The sequence below is a fragment of the Siphateles boraxobius genome, unplaced genomic scaffold (genome assembly GCF_051911475.1).
Source record: "Siphateles boraxobius isolate OS27281-9 unplaced genomic scaffold, OSU_SipBor_1 19, whole genome shotgun sequence".
Taxonomy (NCBI): domain Eukaryota; kingdom Metazoa; phylum Chordata; class Actinopteri; order Cypriniformes; family Leuciscidae; genus Siphateles; species Siphateles boraxobius.
Genome location: NW_027508799.1, coordinates 34,656,911 through 34,680,179, shown reverse-complemented (window position 1 = coordinate 34,680,179; position 23,269 = coordinate 34,656,911). Strand labels below are relative to the sequence as shown.

General features: G+C 37.3%; 1 protein-coding gene and 1 long non-coding RNA gene across 3 annotated transcripts in view; one reads left to right on the top strand and one right to left on the bottom strand.

Annotated features, from left to right (window-relative positions):
* chrm2a (cholinergic receptor, muscarinic 2a) overlaps positions 1-23,269 on the top strand; it is a 111,695-nt gene that overhangs the window by 39,694 nt on the left and 48,732 nt on the right. The window lies entirely within an intron of this gene.
* The window catches only part of LOC143741573 (uncharacterized), a 51,353-nt gene continuing 30,131 nt past the window's right edge, over positions 2,048-23,269 (bottom strand). For both annotated transcript variants that reach the window (XR_013205139.1, XR_013205141.1), the window contains one exon: positions 2,048-2,068. This is a non-coding gene — a long non-coding RNA (uncharacterized LOC143741573). The remainder of the gene's footprint in view (positions 2,069-23,269) is intronic.

Here is a 23,269-nt window from a genome sequence, read left to right as displayed (position 1 = left end):
ATCTGTTGATTACCACAGAAGAAGAAAAAATGACTTCAACTTGTCACTCAGTTTGTAAAAACACAGATGAAATGCACTTAGATTAATGCAAGATGTTTAATGTGCATCTTGTCCTTTGCTTCAAGCACTTAAGAGTAATTGTTTCATAACAAAAACTTTTTTTGAGCTGCGAAGTCACTAAATGCTTTTAGTGTCGGGACATCTGTAAACAAATGCTTTGTTTTTAGAAATAATTTTCTGTGAAGAAAATGAGCATTACGCCACAAACACCGTCTAAAGAGCTTAAGTTGCATTGACCCTGAAACATTTCTCCACCACCAAAGCTACAAATGCAAGGAGCTTTGAAACAGTGTTTACACAAAACAGAAACACTACCTGAAAGAAAACAGCAGACCGGCGTGCTTTAATGTCCCGCGGCTGCATGAGTTCAGCCAGCCGCGGTCACATGCTTCTGCTCCAGTAAAAACATTTCAGTGCTGACATTAACAAGAGGCCGACATTCCTGATATCAAATTCCACGCGTTCGCCAAAAGACAGAAGGAAATTCATGCAACATTTCAGAGCACATTCTTCTGTATCTCAATTGTTTCTGTTTCAGCAATAAGATGGAGAATTCAATTCTTTATTTAAATCCTTAAATAAAGAAGCATTTCTTTCATACTAGATGAGTAGAATGACATACATCTTGTTTTTCTGGAGGATTTTTTTTTTAATTTTTTTATTTTAATTAAGTGAGTTTTTGCTGAAAAATAATCTTAATTATTCAAAGAGTTTTTGCTTAAAACAAGCAAAATTATCTGCCAATGGGGTAAGAAAAATAATCTTAATTCAAATGGAAAACAAGATTATTTTTCTTACCCCATTGGCAGCTAATTTTGCTTGTTTTAAGCAAAAAACTTTTTTTTAAAGTAAATGCATATTGGTATGAGAATTTTTTAGGGCTGTGAAAAGATTAATCGCGATTAATCGCATCCAAAACAAAAGTTTGTGTTTACATAATATATGTGTGTGCACCGGGTATAATTATTTTGTATATATATAAATACACACACATGCATGTATACCTTTAAGAAAATGTTTTTATTTATATATAAAATATTTATATATAATATAAATTATATAAATATATACAGTATATACATGCAAATATTTCTTAAATATATACATGCATGTGTGTGTATTTATATATATACAAAATAATTATACACGGTGCACACACATATATTATGTAAACACAAACTTTTATTTTGAATTTTTTCTAATTTTTAGATATTTGGACTGGAAACAAGACAAAAATATTGATTAAGAAAAGCCTTTTTTGCAGTGTATTGGTTCTTTTATCAACAATGTCAAAAAAGTGCTTATATTTACCAAGACATCCCAAAGTCTGCAATCAAAAGTTAAAGATCTCAATATGAACAATCCACAAATGCGTTTACAAAACACTGTGAAAACTGATTGAACAAATTATTCTTTTGAGTCAGATCTTTTTGTGAACTGGTTCATCTGGTTCACCAAACCGATGTGTTCGTGAATTGAAATGAATCAGTTTTGAGAAGTTAATGACTCCACCACTCAATGAGACAGTAAAGCTGTTTTCGACTGTCCGTTTCAGACACGTGTGTCTCTAAATGAGCCAAAACCCATTTGTATGGATGCTTTAGCTGCAAAACTGTCCAAGAACTCATGAATATTTGTCACAGTCACATTCAACATGCAGGGAAAGCTCAGAACATGATGTAGTATGAACATTAATCCCAATTAAGTTGGAAGCAAAAACACCCTAATTGCAATTAACAAAACACCCTAATTAATATACCTTAATTACATAAACACCTAATAAATAGCAATGTGTCTACATATGACTTTATTAAAACATGTTAGAGAATGTAAGATGCCACAGAGGACATTAGTGAAAAGTAATGAAGTTAAGAACCAGATTTAATTTAATCAAACTGTTCAAAAGAACCAATTCATTAGAAATGACACCAACTATTATTAATCTCTTACCTTTCAAAAGTCAAAAGTGTTCAAAAGCATCTGATCCCTGATTTTAAGTGTCCGATACCTGAAATGCAGAACCAATTTTAATTATATGAATTATATTACCGTAAACTAAAACTAAAACCATAAAAAAATGAATTAGTTGAAATAAAATAAAGATTAACTGAAATAGAACATATAACTTAACTTTGTAGACATAAAAAAAATAATAATAGTATATCAATGATACTACAATGACTAATTCTTAATTAACTGTTCAATTTAATTCTATTTCTGCTTTATGACAAAATAACGAATTAAACTTAAAATGAATAAAATGATTATTATGTCGATGACTATCATCATTATTTACTATGATTACATAAGGTATTTCAAAAATTTATATATAGAATAAAAGTATTATTACAACTAGTGGATTATATTCATGCAAAATTGTTTTGCAACCTTAATGTCAAATAACATAAATAAATAAATAATAAATATGGTTATTTCAAAAACACAATAGACACTCCAGGGAGTCTTTGTTATTTTAGTAAATAAACAAAACATTGTACATTTACATTTATATATCATGAACAACCAGTTTTGCCCTTTAACATAAAACGTTCGTTGTGTTTTCCCTGAAGCACTAATAAAATTCCATTACTATAAAATGTTAAAAATGCTACGTTTCTCACTTGAGAATAAATGGCTGTTACATAAAGTAGATTTTATGCAAATAATCATGAAATCGTTTTTTGAAGTTTTGAAATAAAAACAAACATTAGAGAACAGAGCGAAAGTATCAGTACTATATGTTTGCGAGTGAAAAATATTCATGTGTCGAGTGTGTTTGTGTTTAATAAACCCAAAGGGATTGAATATTCCAAACTGGATGTTACCCAAGCTTCACTCTGCCCTTCACAATGTCAACACTCGCACATCATTGTGTTAGATTCACACACACACACACACACACACACACATGCACAAATGTGCTTGTTAACGGTTATTGTAAAATGTGCATGTCATAAAAACCTCTTATTAAGGTGAAATCCACTGCGTGTAAAAGTGAGATAGGATGTTTTTCCTGAAGGTGGAGAGTCTGTCACCTCATAGACACAGACACACATGCCCACACACACACACACACACTCACACACTCCAGACTGGCTGTGTTTGAGTATCTCAGTCCAGGTGACAGTGTTTCTCTGACACATTTATAATGGATGAACACGTCCACACACACTTCATACTGCGGAGGGCAGACTCACGACACACAATACTTTCACACACTACGTGAGGCGGTCGTTCGGTTTTATATATATTAATCGATCGCAATCACGTTTTAAATATAAATCACAGCAACTTTTTGGCAACATAAGCAAGTGCTTTCCTTCTACATTACATTGCAAACTAATTATTGGTAGTAGTTTAGAGGTTAAAGACAAATGCACTGTCAATGTAGCCAGTTATTTAATATTATAAAGTGTTTTGATTATTCTTTGCATAATTCAATATGAAGTTAATTCTGAATATTCAAACACAGAATGATGTAGTTAATATTTCACCACCTTATTGCTTATTTTTAGGTTTTCATGAATTCAGCCTCACTTTTCTACAACTCGAAAAGTTGAAATAAACAATCCCACAATTCTCTGTAATGAAGGAAAAGCAAACGAAAAGCTGCATTCGAAGTCACATGATTTCCTACAATATAGTAGTTGAGAAACTGTACATAGAAAGGGTTGCATGTCCAAATTTAAAGTAGTCAAATGACTTCCGGCGATATTTTTTACGTGTGCTTTCAATGGACACTTTACAATCCCATGAGGCCACAGGAGAGGATTTAGAAAGTGATGCAACAATTAGTATAGAACATGCAATTGCGAGGTATAAATTCACAATTTTGGCCAGGATACTCCTGTAAAAGAGATTTTAATCTTAGTGAGTTTTCTTTCCTGGTTAAATAAAGGTTTTACACAATTGTGAGGGGAAAAAAAGGTTAGAATTGTGCGATAAAAATACAAATTAACTTAATTTGTATTTTTTTGTTCTGTGGCAGAAACAAGCTTCCATAATTATCAGCCTAGATTAAAATCAACTCAAATTATAAACTAAAAGCAAAAACACATGCAAAACTATCACATGTACAAGTGACTACTTACAATTGGACACTGTGTGTGTGTGGGTGTGTGTAATTTCTGAATCTTAATTGACTATTTACTAAATTTAAGAAGAACCCAAAGCTCAAATTAATATCATTTTTTACTTTTTAGTCTTGTTTTTCTTTAGACATCTTTATATCTCTGAGTGTCTATAGAGAAATTGAGATGTTCTCCTGAATGTGTGTGTGTGTGTGTGTGTGTGTGTGTGTGTGTGTGTGTGTGTGTGTGTGTGTGTGTGTGTGTGTGTGTGTGTGTGTGTGTGTGTGTGTGTGTGTGTGTGTGTGTGTGTGTGTGTGTTGGGCAGTATTGATTTCTGTGACAGTAGTAGATTGAGGAGGTTGCTGGCCTGATGAAAATGCTGCAAGACAGACAATACAGCAAAAACACACCCACAGGTCACTTCACACACACTGATGCTCAGGGAACACCTGCAGCTTGTGCACACAATTCAGACAGCTGTCAACCAGAAGAGGTCTAACAACAGATCACGTACACAAACATATGGAAACTTGTTTCCGCCACAGAATAAAACATTTTAAGACAATTGTGAGTTTGCATCTCACAATTCTGACTTTATTTCTCAGAATTGATGAAATTTCTCAAAAATGACTTTGTACACTGACGCATGTATCATTCCTATTTTGCACCCGCGCAAAGCGGACTTTTCCCTCCACAGACACACGTCGGTTAACTAAGACATACACTTGCGCTCTCCGGGGCGGTTCAGCGCAAAGAGGAGGCGTGTTCCGGCGCAAACTTTCCCTCATGCTATTTTGCTGTTCTATAAAACAATTGTGCCACTGACCAGAAAAAAACTAGTCTAAAGTCAATGGCGCGTTGCGCGTACATTCAGATGCTATTTTAAGCGTGCATGCTTGGCCATAATACAGAGTGTGAACAACGCGCATACACTGTAGATGATTCTCTCATCTACACAGATGCATTTAACTTTTTGCAAATGATACATTATTGTAAGGAAAAATATTAAAACACGAGGGAAATCATTGTTGTGTCCATGACGATGGGGAAAATAGGCATAAAGCTTACACATTTACCCAAATTATTAAATGCATGTTCAACCGAAGCTAATTTGGGTGGGTTTGTCCCATCCCCAATGTCACTTCTCTTTCTTTTACGGCCCTGACGAGAACATCGATCTCCTCGGCTGAGAACCGATTCTGAAGCGCGCCTAGTAAATGCGCCGTTATAATAGTATTGCGCCATGGATCAAGCGCACCTCGTTCATCATGCTCTTAAAGGGAATGTGATATAAAGCTCTTATTGGTTTGTTTCCCGTTACGCCCAAACCACACCTATGAATAATGAAGCTACTTCAGATTTTAGATTTGCGCCAGGCGCAAGAGGCATAAGCAAAAAGCACCGGGATCCGCCCACAAAGTTACTTGCGCTTTGACACTTGCGTTTCAGATCGTTAAAATAGGGCCCATAAAGTCAGAATTGCGAGAAATTAACTTGCAATTCTGATTTTTTCTCGCAATTGCAACTTTATATCACGCAATTCTGACTTTTTAACACAAAATTTCGACTTTATATCAGATAAAAAGTTAGAATTGCGAGATGTAAACTTGCAATTGTGCTTTTTTATTTTTTGCAGAAACAAGCTTCCATACAAACACGCACAAATTTACTTTATTTGGCCATAAAATCCTCATTCAGCTCACAAGGCTAGAATTTTCCCCATTGATGTGAGTTTTACTCAGTCTGAAAGAAAATGGCAACAAACTTTAATACTCAGTGTTAGTATGAGCAACCGTAATAGAGATACTTGCAGTAGCAAACTGCACTAATTAGCACACTGTTATTATCACGTGCATGTGACATTATGCAAATGAAATATGCATGAAAGCCATTTTCACAGCACTAAATAGATTATAAAGACATGAAATGAGCAAACACACGTAAATATAAACATGTGTGTGTGTGTGTGTGTTGGTCTAAATATGGATTATTCTTTGCAATTGAGCTTGTTTGCTTGTCTAAATTTAGTGTGTGTATATCAGTGAATGACGTGGATGGTGTTTTGTGTTGAAGAAAAGACGTCAGATTCTCGTTTTAGATAGCAGAGGAGGAGGGAAACACTTTCTCTCTCTCTCTCTCTTGCTGTTAAATGAGCGTTTGGTGAATGAGTGTCGTATAATAGCTGAACTGAAACACAAATATTGGAGTTCAGAGGGATCGGTAAGGTGAGCGCGAGGGGTTTTATTCAGTTATGAGGACAGATTTGACTCTAAATCTGAAAACACACAACCCTCCATTGGGAAAACGACTCATAAAGAAAGTTTTATTTTCCAGTTTATGTAACAACTCGTCAGATTTCTAAGGTAAAAATCATTTATAAAACGAGAATAAAAATGTGAAATTAAATTTCAAAATAAAAGTTGCGCTGAGTTTGCATGTTTTGATGTATGTCCACATATTCTTTATTACAGAGGCTGTAGCATTTATATTGTAAAGAAGTGACCAGATATTAAAGATTAAGCAAATATTTTAATTAAATGTCGTTTGGCCAATATTCAACAAGGATTTGATCTGCTGTAAAGTGTAACAACACCAGGGGCCTCATTTATAACCGTTGCGTACGCACAAAACAGGCCCTGAAAGAGGCGTACGCCACTTCCGACGCACAAGTTGTGATTTATAAAAGCAAACTTGACAGGAAAATTTGCGCACCTGCACGCAAACTCTGACCCCATGCGTACAAACATTTTGGAGATGGAGCAGTTTGGCGACACCGATGGTGAGCTGGAGTTACATGTCTTTTTGGTCACTTTTAGACAGAAAATCTAAAAAAATATATACATATACAGAAAGATAAAACAAATACAATTTTACTCACCAAGCCTATCACATGAAGCAAACATCCATCCCTTTTTAAAAGCGCGTTGGGCCGTTTAGTGGAACTGACGCATATATAGCATCTTACATCTAAAACCGTAAATCTTAATTATAAGTCCTAATCATAAATACAGTTCATGTTCACAATAACAGTTTAAATAAATAAAATAATGATTTAAACTTTGTTTTACTTCTGTTGTAAATATTTAGATTAAATATTCAATAAATAGAAATATTTGTTGTGGATGCAATGCTTTTGAACACTTTTCCTCTGGCATCCTGCGTTTTAATGTTTTAACTACAGAGATAATAGCTTATCATGAAATAGTTTCATGAAAATAATGCCCAACGAGGTCAATCTGTTTCCATTAAACACATAAATCACTCTTTGGCCAGTGGAAAAGATTGAGAAAAACTTTCTCCGAAATTTATTTTACACTATTTAATTTATTTATTCAAAAACAGGTCAAGGATAGGCTACTAAATGATCAACTAATGTGACATCACATCCGCATTTCATATTTTCCTAATGTCTTGTACCTAAACATGTTATCACGTGGACGAATAATCATATGCAAATGATATGCAGATGAGGATATGCATAGTAAAACTAGGCGTTGTAAGCTCCATATATGGTTTGTAGCGACAATGAGAATGAACCAAACACAATTGAAGCTTTTAGGTGACTGTTCATACATAATCCCACAAAGAGTCTTCACATTCCAGAATCAAATCACCAGACCCAGAGCCATAGGCTTCAGAGAATCTGCAACCAAAAAGACTTTTTATTGTTTAACTAAAGGAAGAACGTTGTCAACGTTTTATAATTTTGCAAGACAGCTCTGTTCAGAAATGGTAAAACAAGATGCCCTAACGAGAGGTCACCTGACCCCTGCGACTAACAGACTACGTCTTTCTTAAGGAACAAGGTCCCATGACAGAGATGTAAAACAGACTTCCCCCTTCTTGAAGACCTTTGAATGACCTCATTGTTGAGACCTCTTAAAAACCACAGAGACAAGAGACTTTTCATATAAAAATGCATACAATCATCACAAAACAATTCTTGACGAACTTATAATCAAACATCGTTCAACTACATAATTCTATATTGTGTCTATGACCCCTGTATGTGTCTATTATGCTTAATCACATATAACTCATTTAATTGTTGTAACTATTACCTGTGTGAATGAAAGTGTATCGTGTTTCCTATCATTATGCTCATATATTATTAATTCAGAAGGTGGCTTGATTGAAATCTGTGTAAAAATGTTTATGTTCTTAAAATGGAAATTATGTCTAAACTGAATCCTCTGTTCGAGCTGATGAGTAAGCAGACCACAGATAACACATGATTCACGATGAGAGAAGGGGGGGGGGGGGGGGGGGGGGGAAGACCCCCTTCTCAAATAACCATATAGTATCTTATTGTCCGAATTCCAAATTCCTCCAGGAGGCGGGACAAAACACTTGAGTTTAAAACCTCAAACCCGAACAGAGTTAAGGAAGAAGACTTTAGTAGAATAATGCGCTAGAAGAATAGAACAGAAGTCGGGCGGGCTCCCTCTCGAAAAAGGTCTCGGCAGAACAACAAGTCGGGTGGAGCAGACGATGGTTATAGTAACCATGTAGACGCGTAGAGACAGAGAAACCAAATTAAGATCAGAAGAACATGGGTTCAAACAGATTTATTCAAGCCATCTAACTCGTTTCACCTTCCTTTCTTTTCCTTTGTTTTATTTTCTCGTTAAAAGTCTCGGTTCTAAGTTAAGTTTTGCTGCAAAGTTTCGTTTTAACGTTTCAACTGCAAAACCAGCTTCCAACTTCAAAGACTTTCATTCATCCGCGCCAACACACCACGTGACTGGCTGTCCAAGATCTATCCAGGCACACGAGGAGACCAGCCAACGAACTAGCTCGGGAAACCCCCTTTTACGAGGAAAGGGAATCCCATGAGAAAAAAAGGAACGCAAACAAGCAAGTAATGCCTCCAGACTCTTAAACTGAACTGGTGTATTTTTATACAGATTTAGTAACCTAGGAAACAAAAGGGTGAAATTAATTATTGATGGTTCGTTCAGGTTGTGTCTTATAAGTGCATATAGAAACTTGGGATCTCACCATCTGACTCCTAAAACCCATTCTTCCTCACTCTCTTTCTTTCTTCAACTTGTATGAATGCGTGTGCATGTGTGTGTGTTAGTTTTATTACCATTACTATTATTACTATTAGTTTTATGTATTAGTCTTATAATCAATAAAGTATTGTTTGTATTTGAAAAGAGAAGCATTACTTGTGTTGTGTGCTTACAGATTTATTGTCTTAAACTGCGATCTAAAGCTACCTATGCTTTTACCCTTGATTATTTCTTAATTTAGCTGTTAGCTGAGAATTAGTCTTTCTTGGCCAGGAAGATATTATATTTCCTAGAATTGATAATTGTTTATGCTTTCCGTTCATTGGATGAACTGATAAAATGATCATACTATTGATTCTGCTACAGTAAATTCTGAATAAAATGATCATACTATTGATTCTGCTACAGTAAATTCTGAAAATAATTAAACTATTAATTATTGATCATAATCCGTTATGAATAATAATTAGTTATATTTATAAGGGCGTATAAACGCTACAGGTTGTTTCGGGGAGGAGACGCATGTGCGCACAATCTTCCGCTGACTGGGATTTATAAAGTGAATTCTCCGCAGGTTCCGTCGTACACACGGTTTTATAAGTCTGAATATTTTTTTGCGTAAGCCATTTTTGGCTTTCTGGCGCACGTACACTTTAAGTAAGGATCCTACACACAGTTTTATAAACGAGGCCCCAGGCCTTTGGCGTTTGTTATAATACATAGATTATTGTTTATATTATATCATGTGTTGTTCTATGAAACCATATGATTACATGATTTTGATACTTTATTTGAACCAAATATTATTACCTCATTGTTATCATATATGCATTTTAAAGGCCGTGTTGCAGGGTTAATTTTTCAACGAATTTGTGCAATTTGCTTGTTGGTAATAAACATTTAAACACTTATCCATTGTATTTTATGTTGTTGGGTATCACAAAACGGAATATAATACGAAAAAGTAGGTACTATCTTACAGCGGTTTGCAACGATTCTCCTTTCCCCCACAATGCATTGCATTACGTCACCTTGGGGAGAGCATTGAGAGTGACTAGAGAGAGACGAGTAGTAGACGAGATTATTCAGATGGCAGATTATAGATAAATTAAATAGATAAATACATAGATATAGATAGATATATAGACTAGATATATAGATAGACAGATATATATAGATATAGATAGATAGGCTAGTATATGCGGCAAATGCACATCCAATGGCGCGGGCGCCTCTGACGTGCGACCAACTCTACGTTGTCAATCTACCTACTATATATTTCTATCTATTTATCTATCTAGCTGCTAGCTATCTATGCTAACGTTATGCTATCTGGCTGTCTGCCTATCTCTCTCTATACCGCCCACACAAGCACCTGCCAAACACAGCGACAGACACGCGGCTACGTTTGCAACAACATTTTCAGCAGAGGAAGAAAATGGTGTGTTCACACTGAACGCGAATAGAGCGTCAAATACGCGTCTAGTTAGACGCTTGAACATTTGCTCGAGTTAAAATTTTTCAACTTGCGCGGAAGACGTTCGCGGCAAACGCGTCGCCCAATTCACGTCATTCGCGACGACCGGCGCAAATGATGCGTCTATTCGCGTCTTTGCATTGACTTTGTATGTAATCTACTCGCGCAAATAATTAAATTCGCGTTCGGTGTGAACACACCACGGCCATATAGCTAGCATGATGCCTTCTATTTCTTGATGACAAAGACAAAGTTTACCAGTACTACGACACTATGACAAAGGTTACCGGTACTTATCTGAACTAACATCATAATCACTGCCACTAGATAAAAAGACAGATTTTTCACTCGGTGCTATTCAATGACAGTAAAAAAAATATGTGTCGTTATTGTGCACTGCTGCTCGTAGACTAGCTCCAGTGCTCATTGCTGCTTTGCTAAATGATAGCAACTCACCAGGACACTTCACCAACTCTCCACTCATTCTCCTCGGACCATGCATTTAATTGGCTTTAACGGCAATTCCTCATTTGCCCTCTCACGTCCGGCAGGTTTGAAATTATAAGGCTGCGGGCCATCATACATGTTGGCTCTTGTCACCTCTTCGTCATTCCAGTCAGTCGCCATATACTAGACTGAGGCTACCTTTCCTCCACTTCTCCCCAACGTGACGTCATCACCGAATTGCAGAAAAAAAAAACGTTACTACCAAAAACGTAAAAAAACTGGTCTTTAAGACCATTTTTGAGACATTTTAAAAATGATATACATATCTTGAGTGATTTATGTACCCATTAATCGACAGTGGTGGTTAACCTGCAACATGGCCTTTAAGTAATTTTAAAGGCTTAGGTCTATTTTTATTACCACAAAAATATCCGATTACTCGATTAATCGTCAAAATAATCGACCCGATTACCAAAATAATCGTTAGAGACAGTCCTGTAACTTCTTAGTTACAGTTATCGCCCTCGGTTTGAATAGACCTTTACTTCCATAAAGCCCGCAGATAAAATTTCAATAAAGTCGTCCAGGGAAAGTCCTCGCCACGGCAGAAAAGCAAACATGCATGTGTGTGATAGTAATGAGTTGCTGACCTCTGTTGGATCACTTCGCTTTCTCCTTTAATTAGGTTTGAAATGTCAAAATGAAACTTCTTTCTGTCTTGGTGACTCTTTATGTGTGTGTGTGTAATTGATGCTCAGTCTACCAAAGTCTTGGCTTGACCCAGTTTGAAATTAGTTGAAAACATGAATGTACAGGATGCGAAAAAAGAGACACAAAGACAAGAAACTTCAAGACAATATGACCTCTGTGCCTATATCTTCTTAATTAATCTATACTTTTGCATCCTGGCAACATCTCATTAAGGTGTCACAGCAGCGTGTGTGTGAATGCAAGTATAGAGTAATTAAGACTAAAGAGGAACAAGTCACGAGTCATTAGTGTTTAAGTCAGTATACAGAGTCCTACATTTCTCACACACACACACACACACACACACACACACACACACACACACACACACACACACACACACACACACACACACACACACACACACACACACACACACACACACACACACACCTGAGTTCGCAGTATCTGCTGACTGCAGCAAAATCTGCTCGTGAGCAAAGACCATTTAACACACAGTCAAACGCTGTCCAGCAGTTTAAATTCAACTCAAAACGTCCACAACCCATTTAACTTGACATGTCCAATGAAATTCGGACATTCATAGAAAAAGAAAACTGTTGCATGTATCATGGGAATTTCATCCATTTATCCACATTTATTGGATAGTGAAATGTGTCTCTATGAAGGTGGTTGTAAAATCAAAAATATATTTAGTTACAGTTAGGGAGTCACATTTTTGGCATTTTTTCCTTTGAGTACTGGATAACTCAGTAAAACGATTAATCGATTAATTGGGGGGGGGGGGGGGGGGGGGCACATCACAATGATACCATGACATAAGTGCTTGCTAGCAGGCTAATAAACTCCACCAGCCGATATTACAAGAGAATATTAAAGCTACAATATGTAAAAAAATTGCTGCTAGGGGTCGCTAATCTCTTACAGTAACAAAGGCGTAGGTTCATGACGCAATGATAAGCTGAATGATTGGACTTGCTGTCAAGCTGATGCATCTAATAATGTTTATGGATGAGTGAAAACATTGATGTTTTTTAACATTACAGTGGTATGAAACAGGTCGCGATTGCTAATAAGAGACAGATATCACACGCGAGTCCCGCGGATATAAAGGAATAAGGACATTTAATTCTACCGAACTACCCGCAAGTGCTGGATTACTCACACAGGTCAGTTCATTAGACGAATTAAACTTGTGAGGTAACGCAGCGCTGCTTCACTTGGTCTAACGTTACACTATCACAATAAACAGCATTTAAATGTGTTGAAAGTTATAATGTTATTCTATGTGTTAGTTCGTTTGCTATATGAGACTAGCAGTAAGCTAGATCAACATTAGAATAACATACTGATCACATTACATCATGTTGAGCTATATAACATTGATTTGTTTTATGTACATTTGTTCACCTGTCTAATAAAGTATGTGCAAGAACGGTGTCGCTGTCAAGTCGTGACTCGTGAAGCTCTGTCAAGTCCAAGTAAGTCGCGGACGTGGAGCTCTCGGCATCTCAAAAACGCCACGATATTGATCCTCATTTTAGTTCTCCTTTTTTGTCCCAAAGTCTGCTAGCCATGGTCTATGATGTTTGAACGAATCAAGAACAGCGTGCCGCTAAACGTTACGCACTACGCAGTTGTCCACGTCTGTCGCCATGGTTACGTCATGGCTATGGCAGTACGAGCGGAAACCGAGGATAGCGTGGATATGGCAAAAAAAATTTCTGGGACGAACAATTATTTAAAATTGGAATTTCTCTGAAATAAAAAAACTTTGGAGACTTTTGGGATATTGTAAGTACACAACTGCAGGAAATATATCACAATGTGCAAGTGATTTTTGGATATTTTATTACAAAATTCTTAAATATTGTACCTACATATTGTACCTTTAAGATCCATAATATAAAAGTAATATTACAAAAAACTGCACTAAAGGAAGTTTGACCGTGCGCTAGTCAGAACGTGTAACTCCCATTGTGGATGTGCTCTTCCCATAACAACAACAACGCTGAAACACGGACAGCTAAAGCACAAAGAATTTAATAATAATAATACGTTTTATCAATAAAGCGCCTTTCCCAAGCTCAAGGTCGCCGAAAAATATATTCTATAGCGTTTATATATTCTATATCAGATTCTGAGTTCTGGCGAGTGGCTGTGTGACCCTGGAGACGCCTCTGCTTTCATGTCATCATCATCTCTATCTCCATCATCATAATCGGTACGTGGCTAAAGGGAGGCTCATCACCATAGTAACGGGAGATCTATATGTTGGTAAAGAAAGACCATGACTCGCACAGACACAAACAAAAGGATACACACAAATACAAAAAGGAGCATTCTCACCCCCTACGAGGGTCTCGTTTTTCATAAAATATTAAAGAGAGAGAAACACAGTGGCACGGCTGGATGCTCGTGTACGTGAGCAAATCTAAATCATTAACGGCCTTCTCTCTTTCAAAACGCCACTGATGCAAAATCTCAGTTTAATTCCTGCAGCTTCCTTGACTGATTAAACCGAGTATGTGGCAAATCTAACTATACTTTCTTGAAGGAGGTGTAACTATGTATTAGAGTGTCTTGCTGGAAAATGTAACTTTTATGTGTAAGGTACAGGAATGTATATTTGGTTTCTGGGTACCATGCAATATTTGTTTTGCATTTAGATTGACTTTTGTCTGATACCTTTGTGTATTTTTGTATGGGAGAAGAGAGTGATGCGCTTAGTCTTTTTGAACTGAAATAGTGCTTCTCAGTAAATTGTCTTGTATAATAAAAAATTTATAAAAACATTGTTCAAAAAATAAATTAAAACAATCCAACAATATTATCGGCCAGCTTTTTACATAAAGTTGGATATATAGTAAACCCAGCTTTATCTGCGTACATATATTGCACTTATGTAAAGCGATATATGCTATATCACAAATCTCGACTGCTTGTTATATCGCTTATTTCTTAAAGCCCCACTGAAGTGTCTTGGAACGCGCAGCTTTGTTTGATTCGTTGACGTAATTTCCATTGAAACAGGAAGCTGAGGCGGGACGTGTTGAATGGCCCCTCCCCCTTTTCAAATAGCCAATAGCGTTTAGTTTAGTTTCGTACTTCAATCAAATCAAATCAAATCAAAGTTTATTTATAGAGCACCTTTTTACAACAACAGATGTTTACCAAAGTGCTGTACATACAGATAACAAACAACAAAGGAAAATAAATAAATAAATAAAAATAAACAAGTAACTCTCATACTGTGTTATATGCAGCACTATACAAATATGTTTTTAAATGTGATTTAAAAACTGCAAGTGAAGGTGCCTGCCTAATGTACAGAGGTAAATTATTCCAGAGTTTCGGGGCCACCACTGCAAAGGCACGATCACCTCTGCTCTTTAATCTTGCATTGGGAGAAACCAAAAGCAGTTGCCCAGCAGACCTAGGTGCTCTGGATGGAACATATGGCTGTAATAGATCTGAGAGGTATTTTGGAGCAATATTATTTAATGATTTAAAAACAAAGAGTAAAATCTTAAAATCAATTCTAAAACGAACTGGCAACCAGTGGAGGTAAGCTAATGTAGGTGTAATATGATCCTGTTTGCGTGTCCTTGTTAATAGACGTGCCGCCACATTTTGTACCCTCTGCAAACGTGTTAGAGATGCCTCACCAATGCCCACATATAGACTATTACAATAGTCCAGGCGGGAAGATATAAAAGCGTGAATGACCTTCTCAAAATCAGTAAAAGATAGAAAATGACTTGACTTTAGATAATTGCCTTAACTGATAAAAACACGATTTAATTACCAAATTAATCTGTTTATCTAGTTTAAAGTCACCGTCCATTAAAACACCTAGGTTTTTTACAACTGGCTTCACATAAGACCTTAAGTCGCCAAGATCTACATCAGGGGTATTAAAGGTACCGCCAGGTCGAAACAAAATGATTTCAGTTTTTTTCAGTACTTGACAGCACCATGAAAGCGAATCCGAGCGCTGATGATACGATGGATTCAATTGTAGAGGATTCATTAATTTCATTCTTAACAAACGTACAGTTGGAAAATGGATTAAAACTCGAGCGTTTGAGAAACCGAACACACACTCCAACATATTACTGCGTGACGTGTCAATGGTCGCTTTGGGCAGGAGGTATTTATAGCAGAGGGGGCGGAGCTTCAGATTCTAGAGAGCATTTGATTGGACAGAAGATGTGATGAGAAGCTGAAGTCTGCGATGATGTCATAAAAAGCCCTGATCCATAATAGCGAAAGTTTTGAACGCTTATATCTCCTAAATGCAAATTTTGTCACCAGCTTATTCATAACCTTAAGGCTAACATATTCATACTAAAAGCTAAAAAAAAAAACGTACGTTTTGATTTCAGGGGGCCTTTAAGTGAACGTAAACAGTAGGGAGAAAACTGTGCTATTGCTTGTAATTTGTTCTCATTTATTGCGGTTTAAAGATGTTTTATCTGTTTCATCAGTTAGGCTAGTAGTTTTTTGCTTTTTGCTTTCACTGAAAATGCTGCTGTTGTAACATCCTTATGAATAACATGGGTCAAAAACGATGAAAAAGATAACTTTTGTCTATTGATTTGTGATGGGGCCAGTGGGAAGTTTGGCAGGGCATATCAAAATCTTATACTAAATCTAAAAAAAAATCCTTAGCTTTGAGCCCCGACCTTCAGGATAAACTTCCTGAATCAGGATTTGATTGAATATAGAACCTCTGCTATATAAATCCTCACTGCTAGATTGCATCACACAAACCCTTAGGTAACAAACGTTTTTAACAGCATATAAACTGTGTATTTTAATAGACTATAATATCTGGATAAATAATTATGAATAGTTACGTATTATAACCCCGTGATTACAATTATTTTCAATAAATGACACGGCGGCGTATAATAAGGAACTGTAAATGCCTCAAGAACACCTTTATAATATATAATATGCATTCCCATTTTTCCATCATCCTCACTATGTTTGTAGCCTTAGGGTCTGTTGAAATTATTCGGAGCGACTCGGTCCTGTGAGTGTGGAAAATACGATAGGAAAATGAGATCTGTAGGTCTGATGAAGGTGGCCAATGATTTCTGAGCCGATAGTTCATGATGGATTGAATCAAGGCTACGCTCTGAGAATAACGGATGCGGGATTTTCTAGTTTTAGCTGGTATTTGTGACTCCGTCCAATTTGCTTCACCAAGAATATATTTCAGTGGATTTTGCTTAGTTTTTTTAAGCTTGCTTATTTCTAATGTGATTTGAGTCTAGAAATGACTATTAAGGTATTGTTCAAATGCAATAGTAATAGTAATGGCTTAGCAAATGCTACTAATAATCAAAGCTTTACAGACTCATCAGAAACCAGATGTATCTGCAGTCTCAGAGATGTTTCCATTTCTATTTCTCTCTAACACAATCAGGCTTTCTACCGGTTGATGTGTTTTAGGGAGCTCATTTTTTTTCAGACGCTATCAAAATTGACTTGAGATTCAGTGCAGGATTGATCCTGCAGCAAGTTTAATCAAGCGGCAGAAAATTGAGAACGAAAAAAAGAGCCGATCTGTCTCCTTTTTTATGCATTTGCGTAACTTGCCACCGTTTTTTTCCTCTCGTACCACTGGATCTGGCTCAGTAAACACACTCAGCGTATTACCTAGAGCTCAGACCCTTTGACAACGACACGATGGAGACATCGGACAAAAATAAAGAGAAAACGTGCAGTACTGAAGCCGAAGTTGTCAGAGCTTGATAAATGGGTGCTATCACCACGCATGTGTGTGTGTGTGTGTGTTTGTGTGGTCCTCAGCTGACTGATACGGACAGAGTCGAGTGTACGGGGTGTCTGTCGGTGTCTATGATAAGGCACATCTCTCTCTGTTCAGGGACGGATATAGAAACCATAGATCTGTCTCTCTATCTTAGCTCCGGCTCTAATCAGAATCCCGTCCACCCACTCTATTTCCTGACACACTGGAATAACACACATCTCCCAGAGGCTTCTCATCACACAAAACCATAATTCATCTCTACAGCCTTTAGTGATGACACACACAAACACACACACACACCTAAGTATGTAGAGGAGAGTTAGATTTTGATGCATCATATGCAATCCTATATGAGTTGTTTTGCCGTGGCGTCTGCTTTTGTGCGTGTGTGTGTGTGTGTGTGTGTGTTAACATGAAGTTAGCATTAAGCCTGAGGGATTAAACTAAACCTGCCGAAATAATAGATAAAACACAACACACACACACCTACCCAAGTATGTAGAGGAGAGTTAGATTTTGTTGCATCATATGCAAACCTATATGAGTTGTTTTGCTGTGGCGTCTGCTTTTGTGTGTGTGTGTGTGTGTGTGTGTGTTTGTGTGTGTGTGTGTGTGTGTGTGTGTGTGTGTGTGTGTGTGTGTGTGTGTGTGTGTGTGTGTGTGTGTGTGTGTGTGTGTGTGTGTTTACATGATGTTAGCGTTAAGCCTGAGGGTCTAAATTGAACCTGCCGGAATAATAGATAAAACACAACACACACACACACACACACACACACCTAACTATGTAGAGGAGAGTTAGATTTTGTTGCATCATATGTAAACCTATATGAGTTGTTTGGCCGTGGCGTCTGCGTGTGTGTGTTTACATGATGTTAGCGTTAAGCCTAAGGGACTAAACCTGCCGGAATAATAGATAAAACACAACACACTCCGCCCCTGCTGGGCTACTAATAAAACACACTTAAAGCCTTATTTTTTCTTAAGTGCATATGGATCAAAAACACAAAGCGCAGAGTTGAAGCAAGAAAGGCAACACCAATCAATGTGCACTGACAATGATAAGAGTTTAAATTATGTTGCACATTTTATTTAAAATAGTGACATTTCAGAGAAGAGTAAATATTGCACGACCTAATATTCCTGAACAATTAGAATTAGCATCTTGAATTAGGATATGTGTGCTTAGAAAAAGTGATAAAAAACGGTAAAAAATAAATTAGTTGTCTCCTGTTTATTTTTTCCAACAATTCTTAATAATACAATCTTAAGATTGACGAAGATTATACCAATAATTATTGTATATAATAGAAATGGATCTAATAAACAAGTGAAAATTTGTTTACTGTATATAGCCAAGACTAAGTGTATTTCAGAACAACACTTCTGTAAATCCTGTTAACTACCCCTCCTCAAAAATGTTTTTTTTTCCCAGTTAGCAGCAATAATGTAGTTGGTTCAATCCCCAGTGGGGTTGATCTCTGAGCAAGAGAAGAGATTCAGGATCCTGCAGAAAGACCGTTCCTCTCATAAGTTTGGCTCACAGAAACGATTCCACCTGCTTTAAAGGGATGGTTCACCCAAAAATATAAATTCTGTCAGTAATTACTCTCCCTCATGTTGTTCAACCCCGTAAGACCTTCGTTCATCTTCTGAACACGAATTAAGATATTTTTGATTAAATCTGAGAGCTGGATCACTCCTCCATAGGCTTCAAAAGGATTGAAACTTGCCGGCCTCGAAAAGTTATTAAAGACATTGTTAAAATAGTCCAAGTGACTACAGTGGCTCAATCTTAAGTTTATCAAGCGACGAGAATACTTTTTGTGCACAAAAAAACAAAAATAACAACTTTATTTCAACTATTCATTTCCTTCTCTGGAAACAACAACAGAAGCGCTGCGCTGTTACACTAGTGACTCACTAGAGGCCAACATAGAAGGAAATTAATAGTTGAAATAAAGTCGTTATTTTTGTTTTTTTGCGCACAAAAAGTATTCTCGTCGCTTGATAAACTTAAGATTGAGCCACTGTAGTCACTTGGACTATTTTAACGATGTCTGTAATACCTTTTCGGGGCCTGCAAGTTCAATCCCTTAGAAGCCTATGGAGGAGTGATCCAGCTCTCAGATTTCATCAAAAATATCTTAATTCGTGTTCCGAAGATGAACGAAGGTCTTACGGGGTTGAACAACATGAGGGAGAGTAATTACTGACAGAATTTACATTTTTGGGTGAACTATCCCTTTAAGGTCCTTCCCTAGCCTGGATGCCAGCCCGAACCCCGCCCACAAAATTTTTAGGTTGGGAGGTTCGGTCTGGACTCGATCCGTTGAGGAGCTATTATGCCCGGACAAAAAATAGTTCGGACCAATCAAATTTTCAGGGCGGGCTTTATACGATGATGGACAGATAAGCGACGGTAACGTAACTATCCACGTCATCAGAGCACTTGGGTTAAATTCACGGTTGCCGCTGGAGAATTGAGTTGTGTATATTCCGCTATCGCGTGTGTTATAGAAGATATAGACAGCACATTAATTTTAAAAGAGGAAGAGAGAACCGCGATCAAGGCATTTGTCGATGGGAAAAATGTTTTTTCCGTCTTTTCTACGGGATTCGGAAAAAGTTTAATCTATCAACTTTATTCTATCGCTTAACATACGTCACTTACTCCGTTGCTCTGATTGGTTCTAGGTCTATCCAATTGATTTCAGAGGCCTTTTATTTCCTGGTTCGGTTGACAAAGGCCCCATAATCACAGCCCAATGGAGCAGTATCAGACTCACATTCCGACTAGAATCTGAGTATGACGATGTCCGGCTACTCCTTCCCTGCTTTCTTGTCTGAAAGTTTCCCACGTTAAAAAATCAATGACCTCACATTGTGTCAATCACGTTTACAGAAATTTTTTCATACAAAAATTCAGATCAGGTTAAATTTTCGGCATTTTTCGCATCCGTAGCAAGCATTTTAAGAGGTGTTTTGGCCATTTAAGCCCCGTTTACACTGCAGGTCTTGATGCCCAGTTCAGATTTGTTGCCTATATCCGATTTTTTTGACAGTTTGTTTACACGTTCTTTCAATTGTGACCCATTTCCGATTCATGTGTTTACACTTGCCATACTATCTAAAACTTTGCTCATGCTTAAAGGGGTTTCTTGCACGGATTGACGAATGCGAAATATGTTTGATGCTAGCTCTGCGATATTTGCGAAGTTCACCAAACATCACCATTATTTTGAGGCGGAGGACGAAAAGGGTCATCATTGCAGCCAGCACATGTGCTTCATTTATTGTGTGCTAGAGAGATCTCAGGACTGGTGGGAACATACAACACGATCTCATGAAAGTACGTATCTAATACTATCTATACCACTAATTTTATTTCTTGCCATTTATACGCCAAAAATAGTTTTTGCGTGCATGATACGCCCTGTAAACCCCTTGGGTAGGATTAGGGGTGGGGAGTGCAGGTGTATTACACACCATGAAGTGCATATCATATGCACGCAAAACAATTTTTGGCGTACATGCACTAGAAATAAAATTCGTGCTATAGATATCGTGGCGGGCTTTAACAAGGAGCAGTGGGTCCGAAATTTTAGGATGAGCAAGCCAACCTTTGATTTGTTGTGTCAACGTGTGTCCACATTCCTCTCCTACGACGACACCATCCGTCCCTCTGCTGATGCGCGGCATGGTTTGCCGATCTCGAAATATCCGAATCCATGCATTTTTTTCCTGTTTACACGGTCATAGAACACATCCGATCTGTGTCACATATGAGCAAAAAAATCAGAATTGGGTCACATTTCACAGACAGTGTAAACAAGGCCTTAGACCCACCGTACAAGCGAATGAGAAAATCCTGAACTTTTCAGGATCAATTAGTCTTCTTTTTACTATGTGGTCCCAGTATCACTAGCAAAGCATCAAACTGAGCCACTGACATCCTTAAGTAAAGTTTGAATCATTCAGGCTAATCCTGCATTGAACTCTTATTCCTCTCTATGCAATCTCAGGATTGGACGAACCCAATATTTCCTCTTTCATTTACATTTATCTGATGCGTTTATCCAAAGCGACTTACAATTGCTATATATGTCAGAGGTCGCACGCCTCTGGAGCAACTAGGGGTTGCTAAATGTCCTGCTCAGGGACACATTGGTGTCTCACAGTGGATTCGAACCCGGGTCTCTCACAACAAAGGCATGTGTCTTATCCATTGCGCCATCACCACCACCTCTTTCTTTTTCTCTTTTTAAGAAGAGCGACAACAAAATCATCCTCACTTTTTTATCGCAACGGATTAATTAATACGCATCGGACTCAGTGTGCAAGGTTTCTGTGCGTGACGAATTCTTAGGATGACAAATACGAAAAAAAGCACAAGAAAATTTCTGACTTTTTGTGCAAGAACCTTAAGAATTGGAACGAGCCTCTAATTCTTAAGGTTAAACGCATAAAAAAAGTTTTTTTCGTATTTATCATCCTAAAAATTCGCCATGAGGCAGCCAAAAACTGCACACCATAAAGCAAGTTAATTAATGCGAACAGGACACATCCTATCAAAATTTACTATAAAGATATCCTTCTACTCAGGTAGATCTCCAGGCTTTAGTTAGACGGAACTGTCACGGTTGATTTAGTTTATTTTAGCCCAAATTGACAAAATGAAGGCGGTGAGACGAACTGCATTAGATTGTGCTCTCGTCCTACGCAGGACTGAAGTGGACAGAGTTTCTGGCCCTAGACAGGCGAGCAGCTTTCATGTGAGATGACCACATGACCTCTGACCTGCAGGTGTGTAACGAGTGTATAATGATGCTCTAGAGTCAGCACTGTGCAGGTGGCCTGCAGCTACGACACACATGCGTAAACATACCATGCGTCTAATGCATATTGGACTTTAAAATGGCTCGAGGTTTCTGAAAATGCAATGCTGCAAACTCACTAAATAAATTAACTCTTTCCCTGCCAGAGTTTTATTAAGTTGCCAGTCAGCATCAGCGTTTTTGAACATATTCACAAATCTTTCATGGCCCCCAGAATATTTGGTAGTATGATTATTTCAAATAGTCAATTTAAACAAAAGAAAGAACAGAGCCTCTTACTTCATACAGATCTGTTTCTTCGCTTGTTTCTGGATCCAGAGATGCTGTATTATAGAGGGAATGTGTGTGTGGCTCACCGTCGGCTGGAGTGACTGCAGTTACGCCCACTAAGTGGCAAAAAGACCCTTGTTTTCAGGGTGAATGTCAAGAAAAACACACAAAGCACATCTAAAACGGGAAAGAGCTTTGAGATTGACTGTACAACTTGATTTGACAAGAAATCTGAGGTATATTTTTACAGACTGCCGAAAGCTACAGAACAGAGAAGCAAATGGATCGCTGCAACTCACAGAAACAACTAGATCCATTTGCAGTTATTATTTTGTGTCAATATGCTAAATTTACGGGTGGAATCATACCCTATATATTGGATTGAACTAATCAAGTAAATATCTACCATCGTTTATTCTGCATAATTGGACGTTTTTAAATAAACACTGACAAAAAACTATAAAAGTTTTAAGGCTGGATGATATATATAACATTGATATAAGTGATCACCTATATTGTATTTATATAAAGCATTCAAAGGCAAATTTGCTTTATGTATTTCTCCAGCATCAAAATCAGGCTCATATAAATGTCAG